The sequence below is a fragment of the Polypterus senegalus genome, chromosome 15 (assembly GCF_016835505.1).
Source record: "Polypterus senegalus isolate Bchr_013 chromosome 15, ASM1683550v1, whole genome shotgun sequence".
In the NCBI taxonomy this organism is placed as follows: Eukaryota; Metazoa; Chordata; class Cladistia; order Polypteriformes; family Polypteridae; genus Polypterus; species Polypterus senegalus.
Genome location: NC_053168.1, coordinates 105,603,875 through 105,628,418, shown reverse-complemented (window position 1 = coordinate 105,628,418; position 24,544 = coordinate 105,603,875). Strand labels below are relative to the sequence as shown.

Here is a 24,544-nt window from a genome sequence, read left to right as displayed (position 1 = left end):
TCATCTTCTTTACAGTATTCTGTACATATTACCTACTGTACATATCACTACTCAACGTGTGCTTACTTTGTTTCAACCTTGTCTGTTTTTATATTTAAAAATATGAGCGATGTTACTCACAGTTTCATAGTTGCTTTATAATGACACAGTGGAAAACAGCTAGGTGGCCTCACCAATACCTTCTGTTTCTTCAAAATAATTTAAGGCTGCAGGAAGTCAAGCAGGCTGACAGTCTGTGGCAGCATTACAAAAGCTGGGATCAGATGAAACTAAAGTTCACAAAAGCAGCTCAGGTCTGACAACATTGTACTAATGCAATTTCTTCACATTTGGCAAAAAAAGTCTCCTCCCATTTCAGACTCAAAATCTTTTCATTCAATGGGTACTGAAGCACAAAGATCAAAGATTTACGTATTTTTGATGGAAACAAGTGTCAACTCAGCAGTCTCTGGGGTACACTGTTACATCCAGCTACCTAGCCTGATCCACGTCAAGCTCAGCAAGTGCTAAATCACCAAAAAAAGGAGTTAAGTGTTTTGTATTGACACACCAAAACATGCTTGTTACCAGCAACAATGTAGTTTTAAATGGATCTAGCAGTAACTTACTAACTCGAAAACAGTTGTACTGTCATTCTATGTGTAAATTAATTTTCTGTACTAACATTACATTATCGGTCCATGCAAAAGTGTGCATACACCTCACTAAGTTTAATATTTTGCTAATATTTAAAGTAAAAAATTGTAAATACAACTTTGACAGAAAAAGTAAAATAATGACATTTTTAGGAAAATGTTAATGTAAAGCTATGGTTTATTTGAAAAAATTAAATCTAAGGGGGCATTTGTTTTAGGTTTGGACACCATACTAAGTCAGTACTGTGCAACATCCCTTTGGCAAAAGTCACAGCTTTCAAATGTTTTTATATCCAATTATGACTCTTTGAACTCTGTTCTGCCATTACTCCTTTACACATAGCTTACAGCAACTAGATATTCTTGGGCCATCTTGCATGCACAGTACATTTAAAGTCTACCCACAGATTTTCAATAATGTTTATGTCTGAGAACTATGTTCCATATCCTTCTGTTCTTCTTGAGGTGCTTTATACTTGACTAGCTGCATTACCCTGCTTCACCCCAGAAATTTCATAAGACAATGGAAACTCTGAGTATATATATCATCATTATTAGATGTTTATGATTTTCATTTGTTTATGCTATTTACTCAAGTACAGTATATCTTTGTGTTTTTCATCAGCTGTATGTAATCCCCTTTAACCTTACGTACCCTGTGTGTTACACTGATGCATTTACATGAAGAGGGAGGAACATGGAGCATTTCCCCATTAAAGTGCAAACCTCACTAAGCCCAATGTTTCTCCCTTGGAGTTTGCACACAACACATTTGTTAGCTGGTGACTGTTTGCACACAATGGGCATCAGAATATCCATATAGTGTGGAGCGGACAATCGTGACAAGTGGATTCTTTGATAAAAAATGCCTTCAGGGCAGCAATCTGCATCAGTTCCAGAACCTACAGGTTCCACATCATCCAATTGATTATCACTTTCTTGATCACCGTCATTATCATCAAAATATTCATCTTGCAACAAATCTAGTTGTTCCAAAACATCAGCAGCTCTACACCTTTATCTTGACGGCAAAACTACAGACTACAGTATATACGCTGTATTTATAAGCACTATATTCCACAAGCAGTTGCTACCACAAAAAAAATACTACGACTAACCACAAGATGGCAGCATTACAGCATATAACTGATGTGGCAGAAAAGAGCAGTAGCAAGTTGGCGGTGTCTATAATGACTGTATATGGAGATAAGCCTTATACCGTACATCATGTCTTGACAGGCTCAATTAGATACAACTTAACTTATTCACTATGGTTAAAGTGTTAAGAGATGGCAATAGAGATGTCACAAGAAGTGATTTCTCTGTACCAGTTGATACTAAAATGGCAAAAACACAACAGTACCAGCTATTTTACAGTATCAGTACCACACTGATAAATGACTGCAAAGGAGAACTTTAGAACACACAATAATACTAGATTAAAGAGTGAGTAAAAACTAAGCGTGAAAATGCCTCTCAGAGCTACTGCACCAGATTAACAAATCTCAAAAAGAAAAAAAGGCAGAAATTATGTCCAACAATAATAAATAAACTGAGGCGTTGCATGCATTCTTTGATTGCTTCTTCTACAAATATCCGTCTGAGCATCCACGTATTTTCTGAGATGTGCTAGGTTTAAAAGGAACAGGATTGATGCTGAAAATATTTTTTTTATTTTTGAAGTAGAAGACAGTTGCTGCTGAGGGTTAACAGTTTGCTAAAGCTAGCACACTTGCTACAGTTAACAATATAGACTTCTTTTAGCAAAGTAAAGGTTGCTAAACATTTTAACATTGCTCCTTTACCTTGGGGGAATGCTTGCAGAATGTGATAAACCAAGATGATGTAACACTAACTTTACATCATCTTAGCTATGTTAGAGCATTATGTTCCCATCAAAAACCCATAGCAACAATTACACTATGTACACAGTCTTGTCATGTAGCTTCTGTCACTGTCATAAATTTGATACTGATTTACCCATGGTGTCTCATTTTTTTTAACATCAACATATAAACATGGTATAACCTTGCACTACTAATGTAGCACAATATGTGACATGGGATCAGTGTAAAAACTAGGAAATATTATTGTAATTGTACTAGTAATTATCATACACTTTAACTTAAGGAGTTAACTTCAGTAATACAGCAGTGGTGAGGCTTATGATTGCACTCCTTAAATGTGACATGCCTTCTGTTTAAAACTCATTTTAAGTAGGGAAGTATCGACTTAAATTGACACTACTTTTTTACGATTTACATTATTTGTAATGGTTCCCTACACTTGCCTTTAAGGAGTCTGAACAAAGAGTTGCAGAATAGAGCACAGAGGAAGGACAAAAGTATACCTATTCCTTTTATTTGCTGTTATCTAAACATAATGACATTTATTTCTGTGAGTGGTCTAAAATAATTAAATAAAACAGTTAAACTACACCAAACACTGTGTAAAAAAACATAATATCTACGATGCCTTTGATAGCTAAAGTTTACTTTTTTAAAAACTGTTTTATCAACCAATTCTTGAAACAGAATTACAAAACAAATCTAATTAACAAAATCTGTAATAAAATAATGTGTATTTACCTGCAAAGGCACACATAGAAACACTATACCAAACACTGCTACAAAATGTGTTTAAAGATTAATATAATTAAAGATAAACATGACAAATACCAATGTGTTTTATTGTTCTTATGCTGTATATATTTACGTAGGTTTGATCATCAACACACACTACTTGAGAAAAGTTAAGTTAAACACTGAAAACTGCCATTTCTTAAAGCGACAAGACACAAAGTACAGTGAGTACAAAAGGACAAAGCACTCACTAAACAAGATGTCTACATGTTACCTTAATCATTCAGGACAAACTTTATCACAATCAAAATGACCTGTTAAAACAATATACAAACTTAATAAGAAAATATAATCGTTAGTATTGTATTTTACCACATAACTGATACAAGAATTTTGAAAAAAGAAGGGGGGAAGGATGCTGCTGCTTTTTTTTCAGCTTGTAAGATTTTGGGAGCAGAGGGTGCATGAAATGAAGGGATGACGGCTTACATGCTGCTTCTGGTGCAATGAGAATTATTGTGAATTACTGAATAGTGTAATTATCGGACGCTGACAAATTATGACTACTGTACACAAGTAGGCAAAAGTGTGCTTTGAAATATAGTTAGTCTCTGTAGTTCATATGCAACTATAAGGTATAACTATTTCTAAAGGCCACTATTTCAGTGTAGGCATGATGACAACACACACTTTAAAATCAAAAAAACAAAATTAAACTACAGGTCTAACATTTCAATAATTATTTGAGGTAGTGATAAATGTTGGGGCATACTACTTCCAAAATATGAAATTTGCATTTATGTTTATTTAAATTACTAGGGGGCTTCGCTCACCAACCCCCATGTTTGGTTTTCCGGATACACAATTTTAAGATTTTTTTTCTTTGAATTGTTGCTATTTTATTAGTTTCACTTTTATTTCAGAACTTCTGTAAAAACAATATATGGAATCTTGTGAGTCCCAATATGCTGAATCTTTTTAATGAGGTCAGTGAGACGTGTTTAATGACTTTGTACCATAATTCAGGATAGGTTTCTCGGTTTGGAATTTCAGCACAGACAAAACAATCTACATCATCAACAGTTAATATTTATTATTTTTTTTTTTTACAAAGTAACCAATAAATGCATGTGTGGTAAACTCCGTTTTTGAAATTCTCAAGATTCGGTATTTGTCACATGCATATTTATACAGTACAACATGCAGTGAAATGTATCCTGATCCGCTTTTCAAAAACTGTGCAAAGTTAGAAGAATATCAGTTACTAGCCAACCCGCGGCGTACCATACGTCGCATAATCAGGCCGGTTTTTTAATGATTTTAAGCACAGGAGAAAATTAACATTTGAAAATTGGTAATGTAATAAATCAGCAAGAAAAGCAACATTGTAACAATGCACGGAACGAACCAACACACAATCGCCCGTGACTGAAAACTGTCGGACCGCAATCTCGCCTTCTCTTGCCAGACGGAGGGATGGGGGTGCATGGCGCGGAGTGTGGAACGGGAGGAGAGGAGAAGGACGTCCATTCAGCTCCCTCCGTCATGCTAGTCTGCTGAATTCTCATTCAGTATGTACTGCCCGCTCATGTGCCCACCTCCAACTCGTCACTTGAGTCGTTGGCTGCTTTTCTAAATATAATCCACCAAGACACCCGACCACGGTAGTAGCGGAGTGGGAGGGGGGTGTGCACAAAGGGTAGGGACGCAACCAGTGGGAGCGTATGAGTCGCACTTAGTGGGAATTCCACAGTTTGCAGCCCGAATGGGGTTCAACGGCATACCCACGCCTCTCTGCGCCGGGTAGACACACGCTTAATTTCATGCATAATTATTTATTGAATGCTAAACACTTCTGGAAAGACACAGTTGTCTAAAACGGGTTGGTGTGAGAATACAACAGTAAGTGAATGAAAAGATGGAACTCTGGAGAGAACAAAATACAACACAATAGTGAACCCGCGGCATAACAAACGCCGCATAATTATTTATTGATGGTTGAACACTTCTGGAAAGACACTGTTGTCTAAAAAGGGAGGAGGTTTGAGAATACAACAGAAAGTGAAAGAAAAGATGGAACTCTGGAGAGAGCAACATATAATTGTCTGTGAGTGAAGACGCATGTTTGTCGCGGATGCGAATTGCTGTATGTAGCGTGTAAAACAGTTTGTTATGGTGCACACGGTCGTGCATCGTAACCGAAAACTCGGTTTTTAAAGACTGCTTACTTCATTGTGTTTAAACCTCAGTTGTAAAGGACTGTTTTAAGGATGCCATGGGATACCCCTCGCAAACTGTTTTACACGCTGCATATGGCGACTCACCTCCGCGAGAAACATGCCTCTATGAACAGTCAAGGAGGCTCGGAAGTACATGAGGCCTCTACGACAGACGAATATAAATGACGCCGTTCTTTGTGTCGTCGCACCCGTGTTGGTGGGCATGGCTCTGCAAGTTGTCGTCGTATCCAATGGTCTTGGAGTTGGTGGGCGTGGCTCCTCCCTGCATGCGCCATAAGTATCTTACTTGTCGGCGGCTTAGTGAATCCACGCCCCTTCCGGCGTGCTTTCCATGGGTGTCTCGCCTTAGTGAATTTTATATATATATATATATACACATACACACACACAAAAAGTCATAGATTGAAAGATAACAGTATTGTAGAACATAATAAGTAAAATTATGTGAATAAAGTAGAATTAAGTGTTAAGGTGCAACAGTGCAGTGATTATTGTGCATAAGCAAAGTTAGACATGTACACAGTTAAATGAGGCAGTTTGTTGTTTGTGCTACTGCGATTTTTTTCTTTTTTTTATACTTTAATTTTCCTACTTTCATATCCTTTAATTTTCTCCAGATGTGTATCATGGCAAGGTTTTTTTTTTTTTGGAGCCTTTCAAATTCCACTGCTTTCATAAACTCTAACCTGCTCTGCATGTGTTTAGCGCCGTTTGTGAACGTCTTTATGAAGTTTTACTTTGTCTTTTACTCTGTCTTTTAATTCGGAGCCAGATTGGACATTCTTTCCCTAATTCCACTTGTTCCGGGCTGATAACTAACTTTCCTTATTTTCTGAATTTGCACTTAGATTATTTTTTTTTGCTCTTTTTTCTCTCCAATGTTTTTGAGTCTCTTTTCTAGGCTCTGCTTTCTTCTTCGCTTACTCATCGATGTTTCATTTATAACATACAGTCCTTATACGCTTTATATGCGCTGAGAGCCCTGGATCTGTGTGTGCTCAAATCCTGTAGACGACTGAATGTTTTGCTGCCTCTTGGCTTATTTGATCTTAACGTGAAAATCACGTCTCGATGCCCTAGTGTTTCTCTCCAGGATTTTTTTTTTTTTATAATAGAGAGATGTAATGGACTATCAAAATGTAAACGTGGCATTAAGTTTGTTATATCATCTTTATCTATGCTGTTTAAATGAAGATCAAATCGTCATATGTGCACGTGTTAAAAAAGAAAAAAATATTTCATGTGAATGTACTTAATATTTCACATGTAAAAATACTTTTGCCAGCAATACTTTAAAAGTCAAGACAGCACTATTTAAGACAGAGTAAGGGCAGCTTTATACTTCACACGACACAACGCATGCTCCAGCGGATGTTACTGCTACAGAAGCGTTGTACTTTTTATACTTCCACGCATACTTTACATAAATCTGGAAGATTCCACCAGGTGGCTGTGCGAGATATCATCACTGTGACAAAATGTTCAGCTTTGCTGAGTTGTGAAGTGCCTGAAACAGCCATTAAATTATAATGATACCTTGCCACAATATCTCTACAAAGGATGTCTAATGATTACTTCCATCAATCCAGAGATGCGTCCATTCCAGCTAGCACTGGGCATGAGGCAGAAAGAATTCCTATATCAGCATGAGCTGATGAGCATACACATACACTAGTGTCATTTTAACATTACCAAATCCCCAATCCTTCATGCCTTTGGAAGGAAACCGGAGTATACTGTGGAAACCCACCAGGAAAACATGCAAACTCCAGGAAGGGAACACCAGGGACATGACTATCTACTGTGAGGGAGCAGCGCAACCACTCTGCTACCGTGCCGCCCCCACATGTGTAATTATTAACAGTAGTAATTATTTTACGACTTATTTGTGAAATGTAATATACATACTTTAATGCAATTCATCGTGAAAGTGATATCTATACTAATAAAAGGCAAAGCCCTCACTCACTCACTGACTCATCACTAATTCTCCAACTTCCCGTGTGGGTGGAAGGCTGAAATTTGGCAGGTTGATTCCTTACAGCTTCCTTACAAAAGTTGGGCAGGTTTTATATCGAAATTCTACGCGTAATGGTCATAACTGGAAGCAGTTTTTCTCCATTTACTGTAATGGAGATGAGCTTCAACGCCGTGGGGCGGAGTTTCGTGTGACATCATCACGCCTCCCACGTAATCACGCAGTACATAGAAAACCAGGAAGACCTCAAAAATGCGCTCAAGAAAACATGCATTATATAATTGAGAAGGCAGCGAAACAATAAGAAAGGAGTTCTGCTACTTTGGAAACAAAGCACGATGTAAACCTACACTTTAAATTAAGTTCATAGACAGGCTGCCGCTGGCGTTTGTAATTTAGTGCCTGCCCATAGAAGGCCGTCCGTCAGCGGCAATCCAATAGCAAACTGCCACGGGTAAATATTCACGGGTGAAGGACTGTGCTTATGGAGAGGAAGATGAGATGGTCAGGGTGGTGTTTGACACAAACTCAGCGAAACTGCGAGAGAAAGTTTTAAGTGCCAGGACTAAGGTAACATTAAATACAGCCATGGACATAGCGAGATGGCACCAGCACAGCTGGGAACCTTCGATGCAAGTACACCGAGTGGCTCACGTGAACTGACGCAGTGCACAGATAAAAAGCAACAGTTCCAAAGAGCGCTGAACAAAACCGAATTACACAGTTGAAAAGGCAGCAAAAATATGAAGCGCCTGATAAGCATATTCATAAATGCAGCTACTGTGGAAACAAAGCACACGGTGGAAAAAGTCAATGTCCCGCTAAAGGAAGACAGTGTAAAAAACCCGTGCATGCAGTGTGTCAGGTCTCAGATAAAGAAGAAGACGAGCTGTTTATTGATGCAGTAAGAAACGAATCGATGAATGAAACCTGTCATCTTTACAACGATTGACAAACACGGAATGTAACTTGAACACAACACATCCTACAAATACGACCCTGATTGAAAGAAATAATGATAATCAAATCCTTGATGACAGCAACATTCAATAACACTCACAAAACAATTACTGTATATTGACAATCATGTTACGTTATTTTTAAAATGTTCCCTTTTCTTTTCATAACTTCTACTTCTCCACTGCGATACGCGGGTATATATTTAAATGTATATATATACCCCTATCTACAGTACATACTCGCATAGACAAGCCACATGCTGTGGCTCAATTGTAGAGTCTTAGCCTCTAATGCCGATTCGAGGTTCGATTCGAGAGGGATGCACTGAGTATGTACGCGCTACTGATTCATTTTACCTTCGATCTCCTTGGTTTGGGACGTATGAAAAATATTCGGTTAACGCAGAATCATGTTACGTTATTTTTAAAATGTTTCCCTTTATTAGCACAAGCACAGCTGAGAAGCTTCGATGCATGTACTCCATAACGCGTTACAAAATAACGCATTTAATCACACTTTCAATTCCAAGCAAACGGAACTTTTGTCAATGCATCATTTCCTGGTACATCCATTACACTGATGCACACATCACAGCTACAAAAATGTTAGAGTCGGAATAAAGCGCGTTCCTACGACTGATCATTTCGACTTCCCGAAGCCTTGATAAAAGCATGGTTTTGTGCACAATGAAAAGCAAGCAAAATTAGATGCATTACAGAAAGCGGACTTTGTGGCTCTTACTGGGGATCATTGGACTTCCGTGACCGTTAGTAATTCTAATTACATCTAATTACAAAATGTTCAATGATCACACTGTTTTAGCCTAATGTACAAAATAATTTTGGCTAAGGTTACTCAGAGTTTAAAGATTAAGTTGGTCAAATTACCTTTTATGTTTCTGACTTATTTTTTTCAGAAGAAAAACTGCACTTTATGTTGAAATTTTGGTTATTATTATTTAAAGACAATACTATTCTGAAAATCTACTTAAAGTACTTAAACTACCACTTTATTTTTAAGTCTGCCCAATTTTAACCAGGGATGATATTTTTGTTTCTGTTTTGAATTCAAATGCAGTTTAAAGGCTTTTTTTTCAGAAATTAAAACAGCTTCAGTTTACAATATTCATGTCCATGTCTATTATTTGATTCTGTAAGCCCACTAAAACACTTTTAAATTAAAAAAAACATTTGCGATTTGGGGCAAATTTACGTGTCGATTACATACGATTAATCAAGATTAATTCTTACACAGCCTCTAATTAATTGGATTAATTTTTTAATCGAGTCCCACCTATATATATATATATATATATGTGGATATATATATGTAGATTTGTATATATAAATGTGTATATACAGTATATATGTAGATATGTATATGTGTATATACAGTATGTATATATATGTATGTGTGTATATGTATATATATATAACTGTGTATATATATGTGTATATATATATATATATATATATATATATGCCAGGAACACTCATGACAATGACAAAACAATTACATTGTCAATCATGTTACGTTATTATTAAAATGTTTCCTTTTCTTTTACTTCTCCGCTGCCAATGCAGGTATTTTGATCTATATCTATATATCTATATCTATATATCTATATATATATATATATAAATATATATATACAGATATATACAGATATATAAATATATATATATATATATATATATATATATATATATATATATAAATAGATAGATATGACAACAACACTCAATATCAATGACAAAACAATTACATTAACAATCATCTTACGTTATTTTTAAAATGTTTGCTTTTCATTTTCATAACTTCTTTAACACACTACTTCTCCGCTGCGAAGCGCGGGTATTTTGCTAGTCAAGTATAAATCTAAGGATTCTAAATGTGCAGAGAGCAGGAATATCATGAATTTAATGTGTTTTGTTTGGCGATTGCTGCTGTCAGGTCAAGGGGAAGCCCCAGAAGCACATAGCGATTAACAACAGGGTCGGTTTAAAGAGGACTTTTACGACAGTCTACTTTAATGATAAAATAAACTACGAGGTTAAAGTGGACATTTGAAGATTAAAGCCGAAATTTCCACTTTAATCACAAAATGGACCTTTTCACTGTGTCCATGATTTTTTTTCTCTGTGGCTAAAATACACTGTGATACATTCTGATGCTGTTGTGAAGGCGCCAAAAAAAAAAAATAGAAGATGGTATGTGAGACTTTTAAAATGTATTGTGTCATTATGTTAGGGAATATGCAACACTTGAATATAAAAGCACCATTGATGATCAAACATCGAAGCACACACAATGATCCTGTAGGATCCGCAAAGCAGCTTTCTGTCACATGTAGATAATAAACAGACACTCTGACGTCACATTCTGACTTGATCACGCTGCACCCCCAGAGTTTTTGCTGGTACTGCAACTCGCGCACACGAAGAAGACGACATGCTCAGAGGACGCGTCAAATGAATGAAGGGAATGCATGGTAGCCATGACACGTGCACATACACTTTGAGCATGAAGTATAAACCAGCCTTTATGAAATATAGGTTAATGAAATTCATTTGGGCTTTTTGTGTTTGTTTTTTTAAATACACACACGCCATGCACATTTTCTATGGATTCACTATTGACAAAATTGAGAGAACATATGCAAATGCATGAATAAATATTTAAAAACACACCACCTTGGCACCTTTTAACTTCTACAGACAAAACAGTGATGAAAACTAACATTTTTAAAAATACATTCTAGAAGAAACATGTAGCTAGTGAATTACTTCAGTAATACCAGGAGTGCAGTAATGTGTAGAATAACCAACACCAATAATGACTGCCAAAGCATTTCAAACAATATAGGTAAATATAGTCAGTTCCTCAGATAGGATACTAAAACTCCATGAGATTATTACCAAATATAAAGGGACATGAATGCCTCTCACACAGATTTACAGATTGCTGTTTAGTGTCTTTCAAATTATTCTATTTTCCACCCAACAAATTAATTCTGTCAATTAAATATATACAGATTATCCCAGCCAGAGGCCCAACGTACATTAAAAACAGAGGTGAGCTTGCGCTAGAAAGAGCAAAGTCAAGCACTGCATGTCTTGTTGGCAGCAATAAACTGTGATATGGAACACTTATTTCAACATGGCAATTTAATGAATATAGAAGCAACTGCAGAGCTGAATGTTTTTTTAAAAAAGAAAGAAACAGACAGCCTTCAAAATCACGTTTTGGAAATTCTGGCAGAAAAGCACAACTGGAAGCTGCCTTGAAAATGATACATATCTGTGTTACAATAATCACCAACGACACCAACTGATTGTTCACCAGCCCAATAATTGATATGTTACAAATGTCTTTTGTGGTTTTTTTCTGTGGCAGATCAACACTGCTTCAAATGTGCAAAATAGCATAAATACATGCTTTGTGTAATATACAAACTTCTGTAAATTTTCACTATGAGTTGAGTTTAAAATCAAACAAATCAAAACAAGGCAGTAGGCACACTGTCACATTCTGAAGGTATGACGACATACAATTTGAACTAGTTTAGTGCAGGGTTAATACTGAGTAAATGTTTACTATTGTACATAACGCCGCAGATACTTCATTCACAGCGCTCTAATTTTTTGTTTTTTCTTGCTTGCATTTAATACTCTTATGGTTAGGAAGATCATTTAACTTATGGTTACAACATAAAGAAAGCATCAGTAGGTCTATAGTCCCGATTAACTTCTCTCTTGCTTACGTTTAAGCCACTGGGAAGACTTCATAAGGCAGAAACAATTTGCTGATACAGACGGGGCAGATTTGCCTCATACTGAGACATGGGCAAAAAGGATTTTGTATTACAGTAAAAGGATTCCCATACCTCAAATGGTTACACACAGGACCATACATCCTGCTGCACACAGCGAATGATCAGAACAGGATTGTCATAGTGAATGATATCTGGTGTGGTATCTAAAACTAGAGATAAATTCTTTTAATTACCTCCAAAATAAAAATCTGTACTTTGTCAGACATGGCATAAATGAACTTGTCACAAATCATGAAGGAGAGGTAATTCATTCTTCCGCAGGCTTTGCATCTGTGCTTAGCTAGACGCTCAGACAGGAGGGGTTCAAATTCACTGATCAGCTCTAGCCACCCTAAAAATGCCAGTGTTTGGAGAAGAAAGTTGTTTGTTCTCACCCTGAAAATGCACAACACAGGAGGCTAGGAATTTTACAGTGGCAATTATATATTTCAGTATGTTGCACCAGTACGCTTGTTGATTTTTCCACTGCACCACAACACCAAAAATGTAAGGACTATGAGTTGGGTGCAAAACATTGCACATGCTACAAGAAACATTACGAACATTAGGATATGCAAAGCTTGTTACTGTGCTTCCAGTATAAAAAGAAAGCACAAGAGAAGAAAGCATATGAAGATAAAAGGTAAATTTCACTTGATATATGATATATAAAAAAAGAGGCACACAATTATTTATTGTACATTAGTGAAAGCGAAGCTATATGATTGTTAATAGCCAGCTTATTTGCAATTAGTAATTTTCTAACTGTGCTAATTTAGTACAACAGGGAGGCAAGGTGGAAAGCAACCCTAGACAGGGCGCTGGGTACACTCACACTCACACTCAGCAGACCAATGTAAAATTGTTAAATAGCCTAACATGCACCTCTTTAGAATGTGGGAGGAAAATCTGTTTTCAGGCTGTGATTTCAAATCTGAACATGCAAGTTATTAATCTATTTGGTGGGGAGGGGTTACAAAGCAAAAAGACCTTGGCAATATTTAAAAATCACTATACATAGCATAAAATGCTAAGGTCTGTGCAACAGTCACATGATTACAAACTACTGTGGCTAGAACCTCGATCATGGTCTCAATCAAAGGCCTATGACCCAATATGTTACACAAATTAAAAAAAATGTAGGTAGCTGCAACCTCAACAAAGGGACCGGAGGTCATGATTTTATTAAGGCAAGGCAATCACTAAACCAAGTAACACGGCAGAAAGAAAACAGAGCAGCAATGTCTGCTAAGCATCAAGAAAATCGCAGAGGTTAACTACATTATGAAGAACACCATAATAGGAAGAAGAAAAAGAAGGACAGCAACATCTGCTAAGAGTCAAGCATGAGATACAGAATGCAAAAAATGACAAAGATGGAAAAATACATGCATTTGTTAATTCATAAGTAAGTGTGTAAATAACCACCAGAGAGTATACTGTTCTTTATATCTAGTCTTTTTGTGCATCACATAACCAGGTCCCTAATACAAACAGCCTCCTACTTTTACCTCCTAAAAACAACATGCTTATATAAGCAAAATCCTGCTTTTGAATTTATTGCATTTATTGTTTATTACAATTTAATACATGCAAGTACGGGATAGCAAAGTGATGAGAAAGAATTAGACAAGACGCAGAACCACAATGACAAACAAGAAGTAATACTAAATACTGACCAACTGAGCAAGACATATGATGCATGAATGCACTACACAATGTTTTTTTTGAAGACCGTTACCAAAGTTTCATCAGCAATGTGATCAATTTCAGGCTGAATTTTTTCATGTTGAAAACAGAATGTGTTGCAAACATCAAAACACTCCCCCTGCTATAGATAAGGGATCAAAAGTCATAAAATGTATTATGACTTCTTGAGAAATTGGAATAATTAACTATTTAGAAAACATAATAAGTATCAATGGTCTGAGTGTTTCACTAATGTTTTCTTATATTTCAATTGGTCTGAGAGCTTCACTAATGTTAACCAATATATTTAGTAAATATGAAAAAAAAACAAGAAACGTGGAATTAAAGGTTGATCTTGTCAACGCGAGTATTGCATACAAATACATTTTTAAGAATCATCAAAACGTTACTTGGGTCAACGTACGTTAAAGAAGCAGTGGAGGAAAGCCGTCGGCGATAAGTCACTCACTGGACATCGACGGTCTGAACTTGTGACAGCGGGACAGATGCCTGTAGCAACGAAGTTCAAAGTTGCATCAGACTAGACTGCAGTGTGAAACTCATTTGATAAGCTCCGTGGTTACCTAACGTAACACTAGCTGTTTGCTTATAAACAGGTTTAGCAAATTCAGTGATACTGCAGCTAGCCTGCTGCAAGCAAAAACGTGTGAGCGTGCTCTCGCAACAAAACGTAAAGGTAAAACTGGAAGCGTAAAAATAAAAATTGATCAATTTTTCAAAATTAATAATAGCAACATAAAAACGAACAAGAATAATGGGGAAAATTTACAACCAAGCGGAAGATGATGAGGCATACAATGCCTACGATCATTAAAATGAACTTTTTGTTTGTTTCTATTAATCTATCGAGGTCGAATTATTAACGCCTCAGTAAAAAAAATAATAATATCGAACCAATAAATCAGGTATACAATTTGAACATGAATTAATAAAGCATGTTTGTAGAAACTATTCAAACTATCTCGCACTTAAATTCTGTCCCAGATCTTTAGCCCGTTTCATTCCTGAAAGACCGTCACATAAACAGTGCAGTTTCAACACACCGTGGACTCAAGGGAGTTCGACTAAACTTAAGCGCACGCTAGAAACATCGTCTAAACTAGGATCATTCTGAAAGCAGTAGCACAATCCCCTATGAGAAACGGATTCTCAAGTCCCGGTGGCCAGTCCTCTCACTCAGTGCTCTTTTCTTGTAGCTTAGCGACGCGCCTGCCTGGTGTTGCCCGCTCACCGGTTTATCCCCCCCGTTGGCCTTCATCGTTTTACTCACCATAGTGCACGTTCCTTCTTTTTGTTCTTTCTGGTTGTTAGCGTGGCTCCCCTTGCTACCTACAAGCGCTCCACCTCATACCACATCGACTCGTCTGTATTGCTGTGTACATTAAGCAACCGGGTCTTGAGGCTATTCGCGGGTTCAACGGCCGGAGAGCTCGCGCGAGACATCAGCTCAGCAGGCTCTCATTTTGACAACAACGTGAAGCACCTCTAAACTCTGACACCTGACCTGTTCGCTCACTCGCGCGCGCAAGCGCTATGCGTTCTAACTGTTTCAAAGCGGTGAAACTTTATTTGTAATTCAGCTAAACTTGTTGAATGCATAATGCTGCAAAGAAGAGCTTTAGCAATACGGGTGACGACACATCTCTCACTATAATACTCTCCTAAATATCCATTCTTCGCCTCAACGTTTTCATGCAACACTGAAGGTATGTCATATAGTATACATCTATATATAATTGTTTTCGTCTTCACTACATACATACATGTATACATTAAAAAACATACATTATATACCATCCTCCTGAAAATAGTAGTGGTGCAGCGGTAGCGTTACCGCTTCATACTAAAGCATACGTGGGTTCGGGTCCCACGTCCACTCTGTAAATTATGACCCAAAAGAGTCTGATTTTCTTTCTTTTTTTATTAAACAGCAAATTCCAGCGTGGACCGGGAGCGAACAAGGCGAGAACACTAGTAAAGATATATCAAATGGAAACGTGCATCTTGTTTTATGTCTATAACAAAAAATATTTGAGTAACGATTTCAACTGTTTTTGTAGTTGTTGATGGCGGGTTTAGCGGTTTTAAATTTTAAATATTAAATTGATAAGGTGGAATGTGTTCTTGCTTTGAGTGTTAATGTGTTAGTAACTGGGATTGCGCCTCTATTACTGGAAGATTGCTTAGGAATGATACAGACTGGACAACTATGTGTTTTAGGAAATGTTTTATTATTGCACTGTGCTGTGACTAAAAACTTTTACTGTCACCTGTCCGGACCTTGAAGATGTGCAGGGAGGGATGCTGCTAAAAGCAAATGCTTTTTCAACAGCAGGTCAGATGTGTTTATCCCGCTGCTTTTGTTGCCTCAGCACTCAATCTTTAATGCCGACCTTGATATGTGCACTGCTCACCTTGGAGTGCCCCGTGTGTGTCTGTGCCGGTGACTGATCTGTCGTGTCTCTCAGCCTCTCTGATGTGCTCTGGATTGACACCTTTGAATGTTTGGTGCAGCAGAGCAAATTCAACCTGATCTACCACAGTGGCTTTGTTATCACCTTATTCCAGCGTTTCTCAACCTTTAAGTATTTGCAACCAGAGTTTTCATAACAGTTTTAATCGCGCCCCAACATTTTTTGAAATGTAGATGCATATTTGATTATACCTACTTAACTTTTATCGACATTTATCTAACCTATACAGTATTTATTGTTCTATTATCAGAATGTAGTTTAAGTTATTTGTTTTGGTTCCAACAGATGTTTTCTTTTTCACATCTTCGCGCCCCCTTTTGTTACTTCGCGCCCCACAGGTTGAGAACCACTGCCTTCAATTCAATAGGCGCGCAATTTGAACTTAGTTCATTAAATCCGCGAATTCAGTGTAGTATATAGGGCAATGTATTTTGAAAACTGACATGTTTGTGATGGGGTGTGTAAATAAATTAGCTGAGTTCGTTCAACAGAGAATTCTATGCCAATATATACCGCCCTGTTTTTATTATATTTTTATTGCAGTGGTATGTTAAAAAATACCACTGGTAAATACCATCAAGTGAACCTTGATTTTTATAGCACTAAAATATAATACAAAATTCTCCATGACACAATCTTCCCTCTTACAATCAATGAAACAATCCAAACATGCCAAACAAGCATATAAGAAAAGGTATATATAAGAATTGATTAAACAAACATTCCAGTGACATTTCAATGGTCAGCGCAACAAAAAAAAAAATGTCACTTAATATGGACATTTTTTTTAAAGTTTTTATCAAAACCAAAATCAAGACTTGCTTTTTAAAATATTGCACAGATACCAAAAATAATGAGACTGCTCAGCGGTTGATAAAACACTGGTATAAACAAAAAAGTGCCTTCATTTTTTTAGGAATACTTTAGCTACTTTTTTTACTCAGCTTATTTTCAATGAAAACCGGGATATGCTGAAGGATTTGAAAACTTGTTTACAAAAATGTGTATATATATTAATGGTGGAGCTCATTTGAATATCGTTATATAAAAAAATTTAGGTAAATAGTTTTTATCTATTATTGTTATTTTTTAATATGTTATTTTCTATCCGGCGCCGTAAATCAAGTGACTAAGTTAAGTGTTCATTCATACTTTTCTTTTATCATCGCACTGCAGCGCAAGAATTTATTTCTCGCAGTTTTATTAGAAACTTGTACTAATTATTTACACTGGTACTGTGATATTTCATTTTCAATGATAATTATTGTTTTATTAACAATACAGTTACTTTCCACTTTTCCCTTTTATTAACAATCACATCAAAGAAATCCTTGAAAGAAAACAAAAACATTTTCTGTTTTTTATTGTTTAACATTAATTGTCTATGGCTCTGCTGTTATTACGATAATAGTCCCCTTCTTGGGCCCCAGGATGGTCCAGACTTTCTTATTTGGGTCCTCAGATTAAAAAGTTTAATAACTCCTGATATAGGGTGACTAAACGTCCCGATTATGCCCCTACAAAATTAGTAAGCTACCTATAAAGTTGTCTGTCTTTCATAAACAGGTTTTGTTGAGTTAGTTTTTGATTTACAAATATAATTTTTTACCAGCATTTTTTCTCTACAACAACCAACATATCACTCATAAAGGAAAATTGTTCTGCTTAGATAATGGTTTCATAACAATATTTTGTTGATTCACCAGCGTTTTTAGTCATTGAATGATTGCCTATTCTGATTTATGCTCACAACTCAGATATATTTATTTAAAAACGAGAGTTTAAAGCGGTATGGGACACCCAGATGTTTTTTTCTACTAAATTAAAAGATGTCACACCATTTAGAGACCTTTTTTTTTAGATTTTTATTATATATAAATGGAGTTAATATATCGGACAAGAATTGTAATAATAATTTTACAAAGCATTTATTAATTGATTAAACAAACATTCCAGTGACATTTCAATGGTCAGCTCAACAAAGAGAAAAATGTCACTTAATATGGACATTTTCTTTTAAGTTTTTATCAAAACCAAAATCAAGACTTGCTTTTTAAAATATTGCACAGATACCAAAAATAATGAGACTGCTCAGCGGTTGATAACACACTGTGTAAGTTCCTTGATGTTAGCGATGCTTGTTTGTACTGTAAAGAGGCTACAGTCTATTGAACTTTTTTTTTCATTGTGTATTTGTCAGCTCCTTTTGCTTAGATCTTTTCCTAGACTTGAATTAAAGAAATGGTAAAAAGATAGCCCTTGACAGCTGCTACAGTACATACAGTTATGTTTTGAAAATGCCTCCTTTAGCTTAACTGAACACTGCATAATTAATTTAATTATTATACAAGCTAAATTGTACATACATGAGATGAGGCTCTCCAGAAAGATAACATCATTTATATTTTTTGCATGGATTGTTTAATTGAATTATACATTAATAAGTTTGTGATCTCAACAAAACAAAACATTAAACAATGCTATTGCTGTTGTAAAGCTTTTTAGCCTCATTTCATTTAAATATATCTGGTACAGATTCTTTATCTTTTTCTTTATTCAAACTGTAAAAAAACATTTAAGAATATCTGTTATACAGTATATTCTTGAAATGTGCAAAGAATTAAAAAGAAATGTATTTATAAAAAATAGATTTCAGACTATGTATCCTGGTCTCCTGAGAAATAACTGAAATATAACAAGTCCCCTTTTTATTTCTTTATTGACGTACTATGTAACCAATTAAGAATGTCTTTCAATAAAATTAACCATCTTAATCATAATAATTAAGAACCAGGCATAACTTACATAAAACGTAAGAGCAAGAAAAATAATAAAATTACAAACAATTGAAAAGTCATCAAATACTTACATAAGAGCAAAATAAATTTTACAGTATTCCTTAAATATATTTTCCAGTTGTTTCAGCAGTTCTTTTATTGACATACTTTGAAGTGCAAAAATACTTACTCAAGTCTTTTAGAAAAATTGAAAAAGAATGAGTAATTTTATTAGTAAAAAGTAAATAAAATAATATGAATATTAGCTGAAAGGTCATCTCAGGAGTTCAAGGTTAACTTTATTTGTCATTCAAAACTACACACACCACTGCACAGAAAAACTAAATTGAATCACCTGGCGTGATTATGTGCAAGAATAGCCAACAAAAATGAATAAGGATAATAATGGGAATAGATGAGAATAAACAATAGAGAATCATCAACATACATGCATACATACTTACATACAAACACCCTACACTGCATAATCCGCCACATAAATTAAACTGTTTTGTTTTTGCAAGGTTCCTTCTCTGCTTATGTTTATGACCCTTTTCTTTGCCTTTTTAATTTGTTTTTCTGTTTGAATTATTTAGTTACTTCTGTTAATATTGCTATGTTTCTTTATAATTCAGTTGATATGTTTAATGTATTGTTGTATTTGTTATGTTTAACAATATTTCTGTACAATTTCTTAGAAATATCTTTATCTTTCCTGTGATTTGTGGCTAGTTCCCCAAGAGGTGGGGCCACCTGTCTATCACTTCATCCTATTAAGACTCCTGGGACATGCGGTCCCTTGTGGTTCATTGGATAGTCTTTGGAGATGAGTTTTGTGAGCTGTGCCGTTTCTTTATTCCTTGCTAGTTATTTTACTTTTTTTTCTTCTGTTTATTGGAATACTCTTTTAGATTACAATTTGAAACTTGTTTGGTCTAGATTGCCTTTTGATTTCTTGCAATTTCTGTTAAATACTTTTTTAAAAGATTCTGGTGGGACTTGTCTCTGTTCAAGCCAGAGTTTCACTGTACTCCCTCTTGTGAGGTATACTGTGTTTCAAAATATTTGAGTCTGCCTCTTGTATTTTGATCTTTAAAAGCCAGCTTACCATTTTGAGGACCAGTCAAGCCTTAAGCCACCAATTGTCCAGGGTCAGGCTTGCCTTGAATGAGATTTGTTTTGTAGGCTTTCTGAAGGCATCACCCTTTTGCTGTTTTGTAAAGTCAGATTCATAACATTAACTTAACAGACAATAACAGAAGTTAATATTGCACAGTTAAATTATACAGTATATTGCACTGTATTAACAGTCCAGTCATTATTTAAGAGTGGAGTGGCTTGATTCTGCACTGTATATTTCAGTACTGCTTGCCAGAGGACAGAAGGACAAACAGTCCATTTTGGGGTTTGAGTGTAGTCTCTGATAATGTTGGTGGCCCTGGATGATAGACAGAGAATGATCTAAATCATGATCTCAGCCACTCTTACCACTCTCTGCTGGAAAATCCAGTCTAAAGTAGTACAGTCCCAATACCAGACAGAGATGCAGGTGGTCAATACACTCTATTCTGCTTCCATCCTTTCTTGCCTAGGGAAGAGGTGTGTTAGGATCAAGAAGATCATTTGTTACCTCCACTCTCCAGAACTTTATGCTCCTGAATTACTCCAAAGCAGAGCCGTCAATATTAAGGGGAAGGTGGGAGGCAAGGTTCTTCCTGAAGCTGATAAGTGATTTTCTTTGTATTATCAATATTTAGGGTCAGGTCATTGCTCTTAGAGTAGTCCACTAGCTGTTTGACCTCCTCTCTATAAGTGTTCTTGTTTTTACCACTAATGGGACCTATCACCGTAGTTTCATCTGTGAACTTAATCATGTGGTTCATGTTGTAACTGTTGCAACAGTCATGGATCATTAGGGTGAAGAGTAGTGGACTCAAGATAGTCGGGGGACACCAGTGCTCAGAAGGATGGGTTTTGATGTATTATTTTTTAAATGATTACTTTTCCATCCATCCATCCATCCATCCTCTTCCGCTTATTCGAGATCGGGTCACGGGGGCAGCGGCTTTAGCAGAGATACCCAGACTTCCCTCTCCCCGGCCACTTCTTCTAGCTCTTCCAGAGGATTACTTTTGCTTTCCTAAAATGTGTTGCTTGGTAAATGAAACTGTGATTGTATATTATATTCAGGAATAAGCACTATATTAAGTTGTTCAATTTTAAAATGTAACTGTCCATTCATATCAGAGCACAGAACACTGTCTTTACTTGTTTATAGTGTTCTTTCCATCCATCTTCCTAACTCGTTTATCCAGATAAGGGTTGTAAGGCAGCAATAGTCTATTCCAGCAGTCATTAGGCCTAAGAACAATACTTGGACAGGGCACAGCAAATCGCTTGGTAAACACACACTTATGTATGTGCGTATGTCTGTGTGCACACACATACTTAAGGCAATTTAGCAACATCATCCCACCTAACCAGCATCTTTCTCGACCATGTCCTATAAGAGATTTACATGTGGTAAGTTGATTAAATTTTAATATAATTAAAGAATATTTTCACAGAGTGCTTTATTCATGTGATTGCTTATCGAGTTACATATTTTAACCCATTTTGGATAGAAAAAGGTGCCCATCATTTATGAATATCCTCCATATAGTTCAAACACATCATTCTTTTGTAGATGGCAAACAATAACACACATGAAAGTTGAAAATGATTTATCACTTGAATAATGTAAAGTGTTTTACCACAGCTGTGTTCTTCTTATGTTTTTTAGTTCCATACGGAACATGAGGCTGTGACAATCTGCTTGTTCTGTCATTGGCATCATGTTGTGCTTCACCCCATGAAAGGTATAATTCAGTTCAGCTTCTATAGTGCTCCTCCAGGTTGTCTTCGGCCTTCCTTACTTCCTTTTCCCAGATCATAGCTACTTTTGGGATGTGGTTCTGGTCAATCCAGTGGACATGCCCAAGTCATGTCTTTCTACAGTGCTCCACATTATTCAAGTTGGTCTTCTTGGTTGTTTTGTTTTTTTTAAACAGCCTGGATTTCGTTTGTAAATTATGAAACAATACTTGAGTGATTTAGTTTTTCAGAATGGGAAGAAAATTCTTAAAATGGGGGGATTTTGGCTGAAGAAAATGGTGACGCTGTTGCTAACCCATTTTGTAAATCTCAGAATAAAACCATGACTAACAGAAAACGTGTTTTTAATCAGGGGCTGCAGTGTGTTTCCTTTTCTGAAAATCAATACCAAATAACGCGACTAAAGCTTTAAGCTGTCATTGCAAGAGCATTTTTTCGGTTGGGCAAAGAAGAAAGTCAAACATTGATTACCACCTATCCACTTCCCATCCACAAAAAGATATAGAGGAGCATCCTCTCTTTAAGTAAATTCTATACAACACCAAGTCAATAAATTAAGCTAATAAATTAACCTGATGTTTATGGAATATTATAACTCAATGCATACAATAGCACACTTTCAATGAGAACCTTTGGAAACAATCAAAATGCACTGGGTTTGTCCAAAAAAGCAATAGTGAATGTTTATGCACTATTACATGCACTGATTTAATGTGATACAATTTACTGCAATGTTTAAAGGAGCATTACAAACAACAAATCACTTAAAAAATGTGATTTGATATAGAAGTGTATGTATTTATTTGTGAAAATATTTTTTCCCCCTTCCCTGATTCCCCTTTTTGATGACGATGATGACACAAAGCAGGTAATAAATAAATGAGGACAGGCATTATGTGTGAGCATGAGTTAACATACATACAGTAACACAATCAGACCATCACTGCTGGGAAATAAGCTTACGGAAATGCAGGTGGATGCCCCACTGGTAGCCTGGATTATGGACTATTTAACCAATCAACCACAGCATGTCCGGCTGAAGAGCTGCTGCTCTGATAGCATCCTGAGCAGCACGGGGGTGCCGCAGGGAACTGTCCTACCACCCTTCCTCTTCACTCTCTATACGTCTGACTTCAGGTACAGGTCTCAGTCATGTCATCTGCAGAAATTCTCTGATGATTCTGCCATTGTGGCCTGTATCAGGGAAGGACAGGAGGATGAATACAGGAGGGTAGTGGACAGCTTTGTGGAGTGGTGTGAGCTAATTTTTTTACAGATAAACATCACAAAGACAAAGGAACTGGTTGTGGACTTTAGAAAACAGGCTCCTTTTCCCACCTCTGTCACCATCAGAGGAACTGATGTTGAGGTTGTTGAGGACTACAGGTACCTGGGGGTACACATTGACAGTAAACTGGACTGGTCCAAGAACACCAACATGGTTTTCAAGAAAGGGCAGAGCTGACTTTACCTATTGAGGAGGCTCAGGTCTTTCAATGCCTGTAGGAAGATGCTGACTATGTTCTATCACTCTGTGGTAGAGAGTGTGGTGTTTTTTGCAGCTGTGTGTTGGGGCAGTGGGCTGATTAAAAAGGCTGGTTCTGTCCTGGGTGTCAGACTGGAGAACCTGGCAGAGGTGTCTGAGAGGAGAATGCTGAAAAAGCTTCTCGGTATCATGGACAACCCCTCTCACCCCATGCATGCCTCCTTGATGGGTCATCGGAGCACACACAGCAAAAGACTCATTACCTCCAAGTGTAGAACCGAAAGCCACAGGAAATCTTTTCTACCTGTGGTAATAAGACTGTATAATTCTTCCACATTCTGTAGGTGATCCTTCTCATCATCACATGCTGCTATCTCATTCTTTTATAGCATAAACACTAGCCACTTTTCATTACCACTTGCACTAATAATCTGTAATTTTATTATATCTGTTATAGTTTTTGTTATAGTTGTTTGTTGCTTTGCACAAAGTAGTTATATAGTTATAATACAAACTATTAGTTATAGTTATTTGATATTTTGTTTAGAGTTCTTTTGTTATTCTGTTTGCACTATTATTACTGATCTTTTTAACTCTTTATTACCTTATCTTTATTCCTCTTGTTGCACTGAGCATGTATATGACAAAAGAATTTCCCTTGGGATAAATAAAGTTCTTATCTATCTCTCTATCTATCTACGTGCTACACAAGAGTGCCAGTCTGGCACTTTGAAAATCACATCTCACTAGTATTATATCCACTATGTGACATATGAAGTTCATGTATTGATTTTATTTACATTCTTCTGAGTCCTCTTTGGCAGGCTGCATGCCTTAGTGGTTATTGATTTGGAATTAAAAATTAAAAGTATACATATGGAAAGAGCAAATATTTTAAAATTATTCTATAACCTGCCATACTGCACCATACCATAGCTAGTGTAAAATAAATGTGTATGTGCCATGTGGATAGGGTTGACTTCCTTCATCTTTTTTATCTATCATTTTATCCAC

The 24,544-nt window shown here is 36.3% G+C and overlaps 1 protein-coding gene across 2 annotated transcripts in view; it reads right to left on the bottom strand.

Annotated features, from left to right (window-relative positions):
- Nucleotides 1-15,408, bottom strand: part of LOC120516150 (SREBF chaperone) — a 130,863-nt gene extending 115,455 nt beyond the window's left edge. Inside the window, exon 1 of one of the 2 annotated variants that reach the window (XM_039737620.1) lies at nucleotides 15,190-15,408. The gene's annotated coding sequence lies outside the window, so the exon portion shown is untranslated. Of the gene's footprint in view, nucleotides 1-14,322; nucleotides 14,341-15,189 lie in introns of those variants that run through there. The other variant, XM_039737621.1, reaches the window with a different exon arrangement.
- Between the last annotated feature and the right edge of the window lie 9,136 nt (nucleotides 15,409-24,544).